Source organism: Leopardus geoffroyi, chromosome X (assembly GCF_018350155.1).
Source record: "Leopardus geoffroyi isolate Oge1 chromosome X, O.geoffroyi_Oge1_pat1.0, whole genome shotgun sequence".
NCBI classification, from domain to species: domain Eukaryota; kingdom Metazoa; phylum Chordata; class Mammalia; order Carnivora; family Felidae; genus Leopardus; species Leopardus geoffroyi.
The window spans coordinates 62,764,828-62,779,773 of NC_059343.1; the positions used below are offsets into that span (position 1 = coordinate 62,764,828).

At 38.3% G+C, this 14,946-nt stretch overlaps 1 non-coding gene and 1 pseudogene across 1 annotated transcript; one reads left to right on the forward strand and one right to left on the reverse strand.

The window, feature by feature from the left end:
• Window positions 1-14,946, reverse strand: part of LOC123594380 — a 79,754-nt pseudogene that overhangs the window by 44,591 nt on the left and 20,217 nt on the right.
• Window positions 12,859-13,009, forward strand: LOC123595590. The gene has a single exon (XR_006711263.1). It is a non-coding gene; the product is annotated as a U12 minor spliceosomal RNA (small nuclear RNA).

Here is a 14,946-nt window from a genome sequence, read left to right on the forward strand (position 1 = left end):
ATCTGGAAGGTTATAAGCTAACAGCTCTGCTTGGAAAACGGGAGGGCTGGAGGAAATGGGAGAGAGAGTGGTTGAGCCCTGGACGACAGAGCTCAGTTTGGCAGGGAACAAAGGCGCTCGCCAGCCATCTCCCTCGCCCATGCCCCGGCCAAAATCCCAAAGGGAACCAGTTCCTGCCAGGGAACTTGCTTGCACCATGCAAACACTCAACGCTGTGCTTCTGCGGATCCATCCCTCCAGAGGCGGGTCTGACTCCCTCCCAGGACTGCAGGGCCCCTCCCAAAGGGGATCTCCGAAGGAAAAGTGAGGTGAGCCTGCCCCTCCTGCCCCCATGCACCTTGCCAACCCACCCCAGCTAATAAGCCAGATCCCCAGCACCACAAGCCTGGCAGTGTGCAAGTAGCCCAGATGGACCATGCCACCCCACAGTGAATCCCGCCCCTAGGAGAGGGGAAGAAAAGGCACACACCAGTCTGACTGTGGCCCCAGCGGTGGGCTGAGGGAAGACATCAGGTCTGACTGTGGCCCTGCCCACCAGCGCAAGCTATTCAAGACAGCACAGGGGAAGTGCCCCGCAGTCCCGCACCACTCCAGGGACTATCCAAAATGACGAAACGGAAGAATTCCCCTCAGAAAAATGTCCAGGAAACAACAACAGCTACCGAACTAATCAAAAATGATTTGAACAATATAACAGAAAGCGAATTTAGAATAATAGTCATAAAATTAATCGCTGGGCTTGAAAACACTATAAAGGACAGCAGAGAATCTCTTGCTACAGAGATCAAGGGACTAAGAAACATCCAGGAGGAGCTAAAAAACGCTATCAATGAGCTGCAAAATAAAATGGAGACAACTACGGCTCGGATTGAAGAGGCAGAGGAGAGAATAGGTGAACTAGAAGATAAAATTATGGAAAAAGAAGAAGCTGAGAAAAAGAGAGTTAAAAATCCAGGAGTATGAGGGGAAAATGAGAGAACTAAGTGATGCACTAAAGAGAAATAATATACGCATAATTGGTATTCCAGAGGAGGAAGAGAGAGGGAAAGGTGCTGAAGGTGTACTTGAAGAAATCATAGCTGAGAACTTCCCTGATCTGGGGAAGGAAAAAGGTATTGAAATACAAGAGCATAGAGAACTCCCTTCAGAGGTAACTTGAATCGATCTTCTGCATGACATAGCAGATGAAACTGGCAAAATACAAGGATAAAGAGAAAATTCTGAAAGCAGCTAGAGATAAACATGCTGTAACATATAAAGGGAGACCTGTAAGACTCGTGACCTATCTCTCTACTGAATCTTGGCAGGCCAGAAAGGAATGGCAGGAAATCTTCAATGTGATGAACAGAAAAAATATGCAGCCAAGAATCCTTTATCCAGCAAGTCTGTCATTTAGAATAGGAGAGATAAAGGTCTTCCGAAACAAAAACTGAAGGAATTCGTCACCGCTAAACCAGCCCTACAAGAGATCCTAAGGGGTATCCTGTAAGACAAAGTACCAGAGACATCACTACAAGCATGAAACCTAAAGACATCACAATGACTCTAAACCCATATCTTTCTATAATAACACTGAATGTAAATGGACTAAATGCACCAACCAAAAGACATAGGGTATCAGAATGGATACAAAAACAAGACCCATCTATTTGCTGTCTACAAGAGACTCATTTTAGATCTGAGGACACCTTCAGATTGAGAGTGAGGGGATGGAGAACTATTTATCATGCCACAGGAAGGCAAAAGAAAGCTGGAGTAGCCATACTTATATCAGACAAACTAGAATTTAAATTAAAGGCTGTAACAGGGGATGCAGAAGGGCACTATATAATAATCACAGGGTCTATCCATCAGGAAGAGCTAACAATTATAAATGTCTATGCGTAGAATACAGGAACCCACAAATATATAAAACAATTACAAACAGAAGCAACCTTATTGATAAGAATGTGGTAATTGCAGGGGACTTTAACACTCCACTCACAGAAATGGATAGATCATCTAGACACACGGTCAATAAAGAAACAAGGGCCCTGAATGAGACATTGGATCAGATGGACTTGAAAGATATATTTACAACTCTGCATCCCAAAGCAACAGAATATACTTTCTTCTCGAGTGCACATGGAACCTTCTCCAAGATAGATCACATACTGGGTCACAAAACAGCCCTTCCTAAGTATACAAGAATTGAAATCATACCATGCATACTTTCAGACCACAATGCTATGAAACTTGAAATCAACCACAGGAAAAAGTCTGGAAAACTTCCAAAAGCATGGAGGTTAAAGAACTCCCTACTAAAGAATGAATGGGTCAACCAGGCAATTAGAGAAGAAATTAAAAAATATATGGAAACAAACGAAAATGAAAATACAGCAATCCAAACGCTTTGGAATGAAGCGAAGGCAGTCCTGAGAGGAAAATACATTGCAATCCAGGCCTATCTCAAGAAACAAGAAAAATCCCAAATACAAAATCTAACAGAACAGCTAAAGGAAATAGAAGCAGAACAGCAAAGACATCCCAAACCCAGAAGAAGAAGAGAAATAATAAAGATCAGTGCAGAAATAGACAATATAGAACGTAAAAAAACTGTAGAGCAGATCAACGAAACCAAGAGTTGGTTTTTTGAAAAAATAAACAGAATTGACAAACCTCTAGCCAGGCTTCTCAAAAAGAAAAGGGAGATGACCCAAACAGATAAAATCATGAATGAAAATGGAATTATTACAATCAATCCCTCAGAGATACAAACAATTATCAGGGAATACTATGAAAAATTATATGCCAATAAACTGGACAACCTGAAAGCAATGGACAAATTCCTAAACACGCACACGCTTGCAAAACTCAATCAGAAGGAAATAGAAAGCTTGAACACACCCATAACCAGTGAAGAAATTGAATCAGTCATCAAAAATCTCCCAACAAATAAGAGTCCAGGACCAGATGGCTTCCCAGGGGAGTTCTACCAGACGTTTAAAGCAGAGATAATATCTATCCTTCTCAAGCTATTCCAAGGAATAGAAAGGGACGGAAAACTTCCCGACTCATTCTATGAAGCCAGTATTCCTTTGATTCCTAAACCAGACAGAGGCCCAGTAAAAAAAGAGAACTACAGGCCAATATCCCTGATGAATATGGATGCAAAAATTCTCAATAAGATACTAGCAACTCGAATTCAATGGCATATAAAAAGAATTATTCACCATGATCAAGTGGGATTCATTCCTGGGATGCAGGGCTGGTTCAACATTCGCAAATCATTCAATGTGATACATCACATTAATAAAAGAAAAGATAAGAACCATATATGATCCTGTCAATCGATGCAGAAAAGGCCTTTGACAAAGTTCAGCATCCTTTCTTAATAAAAACCCTCGAGAAAGTCGGGATAGAAGGAACATACTTAAAGAACATAAAAGCCATTTATGAAAAGCCCACAGCTAACATCATCCTCACTGGGGAAAAACTGAGAGCTTTTTCCCTGAGATCAGGAACACGACAGGGATGTCCACTCTCACCGCTGTTGTTTAACATAGTGTTGGAAGTGCTAGCAACAGCAATCAGACCACAAAAGGAAATCAAAGGGATCAAAATTGGCAAAGACGAAGTTAAGCTTTCACTTTTTGCAGATGACATGATATTATACATGGAAAATCCGATAGACTCCACCAGAAGTCTGCTAGAACTGATACATGAATTCGGCAAAGTCGCAGGATACAAAATCATTATACACAAATCAGTTGCATTCTTATACACTAATAATAAAGCAACAGAAAGACAAATAAAGACACTGATCCCATTCACAATTGCACCAAGAAGCATAAAATACCTAGGAATAAATCTAACCAAAGATGTAAAAGATCTGTATGCTGAAAACTATAGAAAGCTTATGAAGGAAATTGAAGAAGATATAAAGAAATGGAAAAACATTGCATGCTCATGGATTGGAAGAATAAATATTGTGAAAATGTCAATACTACCCAACGCTGTCTACACATTCAGTGCAATCCCAATCAAAATTGCATCAGCATTCCTCTCAAAGCTAGAACAAGCAATCCTAAAATTCATATGGAACCACAAAAGGCCCCGAATAGCCATAGTAATTTTGAAGAAGAAGACCAAAGCAGGAGGCGTCACAATCCCAGACATTAGCCTCTACTACAAAGCTATAATCATCAAGACAGCACGGTATTGGCACAAAAACAGACACATAGACAAATGGAATAGAATAGAAACCCCAGAACTAGACCCACAAACGTATGGCCAACTAATCTTTGACAAAGCAGGAAAGACTATCCAATGGAAAAAAGACAGCCTCTTTAACAAATGGTGCTGGGAGAACTGGACAGCAACATGTAGAAGATTGAAACTAGACCACTTTCTCACACCATTCACAAAAATAAACTCAAAATGGATAAAGGACCTGAATGTGAGACAGGAAACCATCAAAACCCAGAGGAGAAGGCAGGAAAAGACCTCTCTGACCTCAGCCGTAGCAATTTCTTACTTGACACATCCCCAAAGGCAAGGGAATTAAAAGCAAAAATGAACTATTGGGACCTTATGAAGATAAAAAGCTTCTGCACAGCAAAGGAAACAACCAACAAAACTAAAAGGCAACCAAAGAAATGGGAAAAGATATTTGCAAATGACATATCAGACAAAGGGCTAGTATCCAAAATCTATAAAGAGCTCACCAAACTCCACACCCGAAAAACAAATAACCCAGTGAAGAAATGGGCAGAAAACATGAATAGACACTTCTCTAAAGAAGACATCCGGATGGCCAACAGGCACATGAAAAGATGCTCAACATCGCTCCTCATCAGGGAAAAACAAATCAAAACCATACTCGGATATCACCTCATGCCAGTCAGAGTGGCCAAAATGAACAAATCAGGAGACTATAGATGCTGGAGAGGATTTGGAAAAACGGGAACCCTCTTGCACTGTTGGTGGGAATGCAAATTGGTGCAGCCACTCTGGGAAACAGTGTGGAGGTTCCTCAGAAATTAAAAATAGACCTACCCTATGACCCAGCAATAGCACTGCTAGGAATATACCCAAGGGATATAGGAGTACTGATGCATAGGGGCACTTGTACCCCAAGGTTTATAGCAGCACTCTCAACAATAGCCAAATTATGGAAACAGCCTAAATGTCCATCAACTGATGAATGGATAAAGAAATTGTGGTTTATATACACAATGGAGTACTACGTGGCAATGAGAAAGAATGAAATATGGCCCTTTGTAGCAACGTGGATGGAACTGGAGAGTGTGATGCTAAGTGAAATAAGCCATACAGAGAAAGACAGATACCATATGGTTTCACTCTTATGTGGATCCTGAGAAACTTAACAGAAACCCATGGGGGAGGGGAAGGAAAAAAAAAGAGGCTAGAGTGGAAGGGAGCCAAAGCATAAGAGACTCTTAAAAGCTGAGAACAAACTGAGGGTTGATGGGGGGTGGGAGGGAGGGGAGGGTGGGTGATGGGTATTGAGGAGGGCACCTTTTGGGATGAGCACTGGGTGTTGTATGGAAACCAATTTGACAATAAACTTCATATATTGAAAAAATACATAAATAAGTAAATAAATAAATAAATAATAAATAAATAAATAAAATCCTTGGTTCCCAGGATTTCAAAAAAAAAAAAAAATAGAATTAGCATATGATCCAGTAATTGCAGTACTTGTTATTTATTCAAAAACTATGAAAACACTAATTCAAAAAGATATATGCACCCTTATGCTTATAAAGCATTATTACAAGAGTAAATGCAATATATATGTGTATATATATATATACACATGTGTATATATATGTGTGTATATATATATGTGTATATATATATATATAAATATATATATAACAATAATAAACATCCATAAAAAATATGAAATCTTGCCATTTGGAACAACATGGATCGAGTACAATGCTAAGCAAAATAAGTTACAGAAAGACAAATAGCATATGATTTCACTCACATGTGGATTTTAAGAAACAAAACACATGAACAAAAGGGGAAATAGAGACAAAACAAAACTACAACAAACCAGACTCTTAAGTATAGAGAACAAACTGATGGTTACCAGAGGGGAAGTGGGTGGGGGTATGGGTGAAATAGGTGAAGGGGATTAATAGTACATTTATCTTGATGAGCACTAGTAATTTATGTAATCAATGAATCACTATATTGAATACCTGAAACTAATATAACACTGTGTGTTAACTCCACTGGAAGTAAAATAACAACAACAACAAAAAGAATTATGTTTGTTGATTTTGACTTCTCTAGGGGCTCCTTGAAGGAATCATGCAAGGACACTTTTTTTTTTCATAATCACTCTTTCAGGCATTAAAGTGGCCCTGTGAAGGGCATTCCTTGAAAAGATAGAAAGGCAAATGAACAAGCTGCTACCACTGGAGGCAAAAATGTACAGCTATGCAAACATTAATATTATGAAATCTTGGCAGGAAAAACTGAAGTTACTTTGGGAAATAAAGATTGTGAAAAAGGTCTTGTGTTCTATAAACCTAAATTTTCTCTAAAAATTAAATTCTATTAATTAAAAATAATAATAAAGGATTAACTAAATGGACTTACCAGCAGATTGAGCACAGTAGAAAAATATGTTACTGAAGTTGAAGATAAATTACTAGCAATTATCTAAACTGAAAGACAAATAAAAATAAAAACAAAAAACAACAAAACTTCTTCATATTAACAATGAATCTAAGTGCTTTCCCAGTCTAGCACAAATGTTCAAAAAAGACCCGAGAAAACCCTTAGCTTTCACTCTGGCTGATCTTTATTTAGCCTCAGTGCAAGCAGGAGATGAAAGCTCAAGTAGACTAGTAAGCAGATTGGCTTAGTCTTAAAAGGGTGCCCCAACGGGCATCTGGGTGGCTCAGTTGTTTAAGTGTCCAACTTCAATCAGGTCATGATCTCACAGTTCATGAGTTTAACGCCCACGTCAGGCTCTCTGCTGACAGCTTGGAGCCTGGATCCTGCTTCAGATTCTGTGTCCCCCTCTCTGTCTCTGCCCCTCCCCCACTCATGCTCTGTCTTTCTCAAAAATAAAATAAACATTAAAAAATAATTTAAAGGGTGCCCCAAGACAAAGCCAATATACAAAGACTGAAACAGTTTTTTTTTTGTTTTTTTAACTTAGGTGTCTGCAAAAATCACACTCAAATCATTATCTGACCACTATCAAAAGGAACAGAGACATCAGAGACCATCCAAAACAAAGAATATTATTTTTTAAAATTAGTTTAAAAAATAGTCATTAAACAAACAAAACTCATGGTAAACAACAATTGCAGATGGAGAAGAATCTCATTTGCACAGTTATAACATTATAATATTCAAAATGTCCAGTTTTATCCCAAAAAAATGAGGCATGCAAAGGAACAAGAAAGTATGTCCTATTAATAAGAAAATAAATAAATAAACTGACAGAAACTATCCCTGAGGAAGCCCACAGATTGTACTTACTACTGGAGGACTTTAACCCCAGTCTTAAATATGCTAAAGGAGCTATAAGAAACCAAAGAAAAAGAATTAAAGGAAACCAGGAGAATGATATCCTAAAAATAGAGAATATCAATAAAGAGAAATAATAAAAAGGAACTCAAATACAAATTCTGGAGCTGAAAACTATAACTGAAATGAAAAATTCACTAGAGGATTTCAACAACAGATTTGAGAAAGCAGAAAAGAATCAGCAGACAGGAAGACAGGGCAATTGAAAATATTCAGTATGAGAAGCTGTAATTAAAAAAAATAAAGAAAAATGAACAGAGCCTAAGATATCTGTGGGACACCATATAGTGTACCAACATATAATATGATAATGGGAGTCCCAAAAGGAGAGGAAAGTGGAGGAGAGAATACTTGAAGAAATAATGTTTAAAAACTTCCCAAAGCTGTTAGACGTCATGATCTACACATATAAAAAGCTCAATGAACTCTGAATAATATAAAAAAGAAAAAAAGGTCCACACTGAAACACACTATAATCAAAGTGTTGAAAGCAAAAGACAATCTTGAAAGCAGTAGAAGTAATTCATCATGTAAAAGGCATAGTCAACAATATTAGCAGCCGATTTCTTAACAGAAACCAGAGACAACTGAAGGAAGTGGGATGACATATTCAAGAGTGCTGAAAGAAAAAAAACTGTCAACAAAATATTTGAAATCCAGCAAAACTATCCCATAAAAAAACAATGAGAAATTAAGGCATTCTGAGGCAAAGCTGAGAAAGTTCATTGCCAGCAAACCTACCCTACAAGAATGCTAAAGGGAATCATTCAGGCTGAAATGAAATGTCACTAGACACTAAATTGAAGCCATTTGAAGATACAGTTGACCCTTGAACACCACAAATTTCATTTGTGCAGGTCCACTTATACACAGAATTTTTTAAAGAGTTGACAGAAAAAGCCACAAGGCATTTATTTACAAGTACCCACCCCAGATTCCATGAAACCAAATTGAAAATGACTGGGGCAGAAGTCACACCTGCTGCCCTCCGAGTACCCAGGGAGGCCTGCTGAGGCCATCAGCGGTGCCGAGGGGCCCTAGACCTGTGAAAGGCTACAGGTAACACCATTTGCCTACGAGGTGGTCACGTTCAACACTCAGGGGTGCCAAATAGGAGGTTGGGCTGAAGTAGAGGAACAGGCCTGGAGGGCAGGAACAGTATTGCACAGGGAGCCCTGTGCCATGGTTCCCCCACCCAACAAGTCCTGTCGAGTGCCTGTAGCCTTCAAGCTCCTCCCAGACCAAGCATACATCCCTTCCTCTGGAAGTATCCTGGGCCCATGGCCTCCCAGAGGCTGGCACATTTATGTGTGCCCACAGCTGCCAATGATCACAGGCTGGTGTTACACCTCCAGGCATATGGGGCAGCTGTACTGCACCTCCAGGCTCTGTCACTTCTCATGGGTATTTTAGGCAGCTACTGATGTTGATCCAAGGCCACCAGGCTATGGAACATCGCCATCCTGGAGCCAGTCCCGATGTTTGCCACCCTTGTCTCAGCTGGCTACACATGGATTTTTTCAATAAATTACATACAGTAATGATAAATGTATTTTCTCACCCTTATGATTCTCTTAATAACATTTTCTTTTTGTTAGCTTACTTCATCATAATAATGCATTACATAATAAAAATAACATATAAAATATATGTTAATTGACTTGTTTATGTTATTAGTAAAGTTTCCTGTCTATAGTAGGCTATTGTTAAGCTTTAGGGGAGTCAAAAGATAGAGCAGATTTTCAACTGCACAGCAGTTGGTGGCCCAACTCCTATGTTGCTCAAAAGTCAACTGTATAAAGAATCCTGGTAAAAATAAATACTCAGGTCAATATAAATGCTAGTATTACTGCATTTATATTGACCTGAGTATTTATTTACTGTATTTGTCATTTTTGTTTCTATATCATTTAGAAGATAAATGCATAAAACAATGATTATAAATCCATATTAAGCAGTATAAAGTTGTAATTAGTGACATTGACAACAAAAAGGGTAACAAACCTATATAAAACAGAGATTTTATACAATAATGTAGCAAAGTTTATACTGTTTCAAACTAGATAGTTATAACTTTCAGTTGTTTCTTTTTTATAATGTTTATTTTAATTCCAGTTAGTTAACATGCAGTGTAATATTAGTTTCGGGTGTGCAATTACGTGAATCAAAGCTTCCATACAACACCCAGTGCTCGTTATAGCAAGTGTACTACCTGATCCCTGTAACCTATTTAATCCATGCCCTAACCCACTTCCCCTCTGGCAACTATAAGCTTGTTCTCTATAGTTTAGTCTGTTTCTTGGTTTGATTCTCTCTTTTTTCCCTTTGCTCCTTGGTTTTGTTTCTTAAATGCCACATGTGAATGAAATCATATGTGACTGACCTTATGTCACTTAGCATAATATTCTCTAGCTCCATCCACATCATTTTAAATGGCATGATTTCATTCTTCTTATGTCTGAGTAATATTCCATTGAATATATATACCACTTCTTTATCTTGTTGATGGACATTTAGGTTGTTCCCATAATTTGTATATTGTTGATAATGTTGCTATAAACATCAGAGTGCATGTATACCTTTGAATTAGTGTTTTTGTATTCTTTGGATAAATACCTACTACTGCAATTGCTGGACTGTAGGGTAGTTCTATTTTTAACTTTTTGAGGAAACTCCATAGGGTTTTTCAGAGTGGCTGCAACAGTTTTCATTCCCACCAAGAGTGAAAGAGGGTTCCCTTTCTCCACATCCATGCCAATACCTGTTGTTTCCTGTGTTGTTGATTTTAGCCATCCTGACAGGTGTGAGGTGATACCTCATTGTAGTTTTGATTTGTATTTCCCTGGTGATGAGTGATTTTAAGCATCTTTTCATGTGTCTGTCAGCCATCTGTTTGTCTTCTTTGGAAAAATATCTATTCATGTCTTCTGCCTTTTTTTAATTGGATTATTTGCTTTTTGGGTGTGGATTTGATAAATTCTTTATATGTTTTGGATACAAACCCTTTATCAGATATATTACTTGCAACTATCTTCTCCCATTCCATAGATTGCCTTCTAGTTTTGTTTATTGTTTCTTTTTTTGTGCAGAATCTTTTTAAAAATATTTTTTACTATTTATTTGTTTTTGCAAGAAAGACAGACAGACACAGTGTGAGCAGGGGAGGGGTAGAGAGAGAGGGAGACACAGAATCTGAAGCAGGCTCCAGGCTCTGAGCTGTCAGCACAGAGCCCAATGCAGCACTTGAGCCCACCAGCTGCAAGATCATGACCTTAGCCAAAGTTGGACACTTAATCAACTAAGCCACTCAGGCACCCCCAGAAGCTTTTTATTTTGGTGTAGTCCCAGTAGTTTATTTTTACTTCTGTTTCCCTTGCCTCAAGAGACATATCTAGAAAGAAGTTGCTACAGCCAATATAAAAGAGATTACTGCCACTGTTCTCCTCTAGAGTTTTTATGATTTCAAGTCTCACATTTAGGTCTTTAATCCATTAGCAAATTGGATTTAACAATACAAGAAAAGAATCGTGATTAAGTGGATTTATTCCAGTGATGCGAGGATGGTTCAACACCTGCAAATCAATCAACATGCTGCACCATATTAACAAAATGAAAGGAAACTAATCATACAATCATCTCAATATATGTAGAAAAAGCATTTGGCAAATTCAACATCCATTTATCATAACTCTCAACAAAGTGGGTATAGAGGGAACATACTTCAACATAATAAAGATCAAATATGAAAAACCCACAGCCAAAATCATACTCAATGGTGAAAAAAATGAAAGGTTTTCCTTTAAGATCAGGAACAAGGCAAGGATATCTGCTATCCACAGTTAACATTTTTATTCAACAATATATTGAAAATCTGAGCCATAGCAATTAGCCAAGAAAAAAATTAAATGCATCCAAAATTGGAAAGGAAGAAATGAAATTTTTAGTATTAGCAGATGACCTGATAGTATATATAGAAAGCCCTAGGAACCCCATCAAAAAATGATAGAATGAATAAACACATTCAGTAAGAATACCAATTAATATAAAGATCTCTTGAATTTTTATACACTTGTAATGGACTATCAGAAAGATTAGTCAAGAAAAAATACCATTTATGATTGTATCACAAAGAATAAAACATCTAGGAATAAATTTAACCAAGGAGGTGAAAGACATGTTCACTGAAAACTATAAGGCATGGATGAAAAAAAATGAAGAAGATACAAATAAATGAAAAGATTTTTGTGCTCAAGGATGGGAAGAATTAATATCATTAAAATGTCCATATTACCCAAAGATATCTGCAGATATAATGCACCCTTGATGAAAGGTCCAATGCTATTTTTTACATGAATATAATAAACAACCCTAAAATTTGTATGAAAACGTAAAAGACCATGTATAACCAAAGCAATCTTGGGAAAGAAAAAATCAGCTGTCAGCATAGAGCCCAATGTGAGCTTGAACCCACGAACCACAAGATCATGACCTGAGCTGAAGTCAAAAGCTCAACACACTAAGCCACCCAGGCGCCCCTCATGCTCTCTGATTTCTAAGTGCACTATGAAGCTATTGTAATCAAAACAGTATGTTATGGGCAAAAAACAGGCACTGAGTTTAATGAAACAGAATAAAAAGCCAAGAAGTAAACCCACACTTATATGGCCAATTAAATTTTGGCAAAGTTAACAAGAATATAAAATGGAAAAGAAACAGTCTTTTCAATAAATACTGTTGGGGAACTGGAAAGCTACATATAAAAGAATGAAACTGGAGCACTATCATACACCATATACAAAAATCAGCTCAAATGGATTACAGTCTTTTAATGTAAGACCTGAAACCATACAACTGATATGGGATGCCTGGGTGCCTAAGTTGGTTAAATGTCCAGCTTTGGCTCATGTCATGATTTCAAGGTTTATGAGTTTAAGCCCCACATGGGATCTCAGCACAGAGCCTGCTTCACATCCTCTATCCCCCTCTCTCTTTCCCTCCCCCACCTCTCTAAAATAAATAAAAACATTAAAAAAACATACCTGGTAATCTCCTTTACATTTGTCTTAGTGATTTTTTAAAATATGATTTCAAAAGCAAGGAAAACAAAAGCAAAAATAAATGAATAGGACTACATCAAAATAAAAAGTATTTGGAGAGCAAATGAAACCATCAGCAAAATGAAAACACAACCCACTGAATGGGAGAATATATCATACATCTGATAAAAGGTTAATCCAAAATATATGAAGAAATACAACTTAGTAACAATAAAATAATAGCTTTAAAAAAGGGCAGAGGATGACATAAACCTATGAGTAAGGAAAATAATAATTCAAGGTGGTGCCCAAATTCTCACTGCTAATGTGAGATTAATTTTTGAGCGGATAATAGCTGCCCCCAAAGGTGACCTGCCTACTTTGCAGGACGTCTGGGAGTCACGATCTGCCCATCTCCCTTTAACACTGAAAAAGTAGAGTGGTACAACAGTAATGAACAAGATTTAGAAGATGCTTATAATAAAGAGGATTAACCCTCGAGGTTTTACAGGCCCAAGGTCGGCAACTCCCACAGCAGCCTTGCACTTGCCTTCACTACTCCCTGTGTTACCTGAAACTTCTAAAGAAAAACATGGGCAGAGGACTGAATAGACATTTTTCCAAAGAAGATATACAGATAGCCAAAAGGGACATGAAAAGATGCTCAACATCATTAATCATCAGGGAAATTCAAATCAGAACCATAATGACATATCTTACACAAGTCATAATGGCTATTTACTTTTTTAAATATGAAATTCATTGTCAAATTGGTTTCCATACAACACCCAGTGCTCATTCCAAAAGGTGCCCTCCTCAATACCCATCACCCACCTTCTCCTCCCTCCCACCCCCCATCAACCCTCAGTTTGTTCTCAGTTTTTAAGAGTCTCTTATGTTTTGGTTCCCTCCCTCTCTAACCTCTTTTTTTTTCCTTCCCCTCCCCCATGGACTTCTGTTAAGTTTCTCAGGATCCACATAAGAGTGAAACATATGGTATCTGTCTTTCTCTGTATGACTTATTTCACTTAGCATAACACTCTCCAGTTCCATCCATGTTGCTACAAATGGCCAGATTTCATTCTTTTTCATTGCCACATAGTGTACCACTGTGTACATAAACCACGATTTCTTTACCCATTCATCAGTTGATGGGCATTTAGGCTCTTTCCATAATTTGGCTATTGTTGAAAGTGCTGCTATAAACATTGGGGTACAAGTGCCCCTATGCATCAGCACTCCTGTATCCCTTGGGTAAATTCCTAGCAGGCTACTGCTGGGTCATAGGGTAGATCTATTTTTAATTTTTTGAGGAACCTCCACACTGTTTTCCAGAGTGGCTGCACCAGTTTGCATTCCCCCCAACAGTGCAAGAGGGTTCCCGTTTCTCCACATCCATCCTCGCTAGCATCTATAGTCTCCTGATTTGTTCATTTTAGACATTCTGACTGGTGTTAGGTGATATCTGAGTGTGGTTTTGATTTGTATTGCCCTGATGAGGAGCAATGTTGAGCATCTTTCCATGTGCCTGTTGGCCATGAAGCAGCATTACTTTGATTCCTAAACTAGACAGAGACCCAGCAAAATAAGAGAACTACAGGCCAATATCCCTGATAAATATGGATGCAAAAATTCTCAATAAGATACTAGCAAATCGAATTCAACAGCATATAAAAAGAATTATACACCATGACCAAGTGGGATTCATTCCCGGGCTGCAGGCCTGGTTCAACATTCGCAAATCATTCAATGTGATACATCACATTAATAAAAGAAAAGATAAGAACCATATGATCCTGTCAATCGATTCAGAAAAAGCATTTGACAAAATTCAGCATCCTTTCTTTTTTTTTTTTTTCAACGTTTATTTATTTTTGGGACAGAGAGAGACAGAGCATGAACGGGGGAGGGGCAGAGAGAGAGGGAGACACAGAATCGGAAACAGGCTCCAGGCTCTGAGCCATCAGCCCAGAGCCTGACGCGGGGCTCGAACTCACAGACCGCGAGATCGTGACCTGGCTGAAGTCGGACGCTTAACCGACTGTGCCACCCAGGCGCCCCAGCATCCTTTCTTAATAAAAACCATCGAGAAAGTCAGGATAGAAGGAAAATACTTAAACATCTTAAAAGCCATTTATGAAAAGCCCACAGCGAATATCATCTTCAATGGGGAAAAACTGAGAGCTTTCCCCCTGAGATCAGGAACACGACAGGGATGTCCACTCTCACCACTGTTGTTTAACATAGTGTTGGAAGTGCTAGCATCAGCAATCAGACATCAAAAACAAATCAAAGGCATCAAAATTGGCAAAGATGAAGTTAGGCTTTCACTTTTTGCAGATGGCATGAT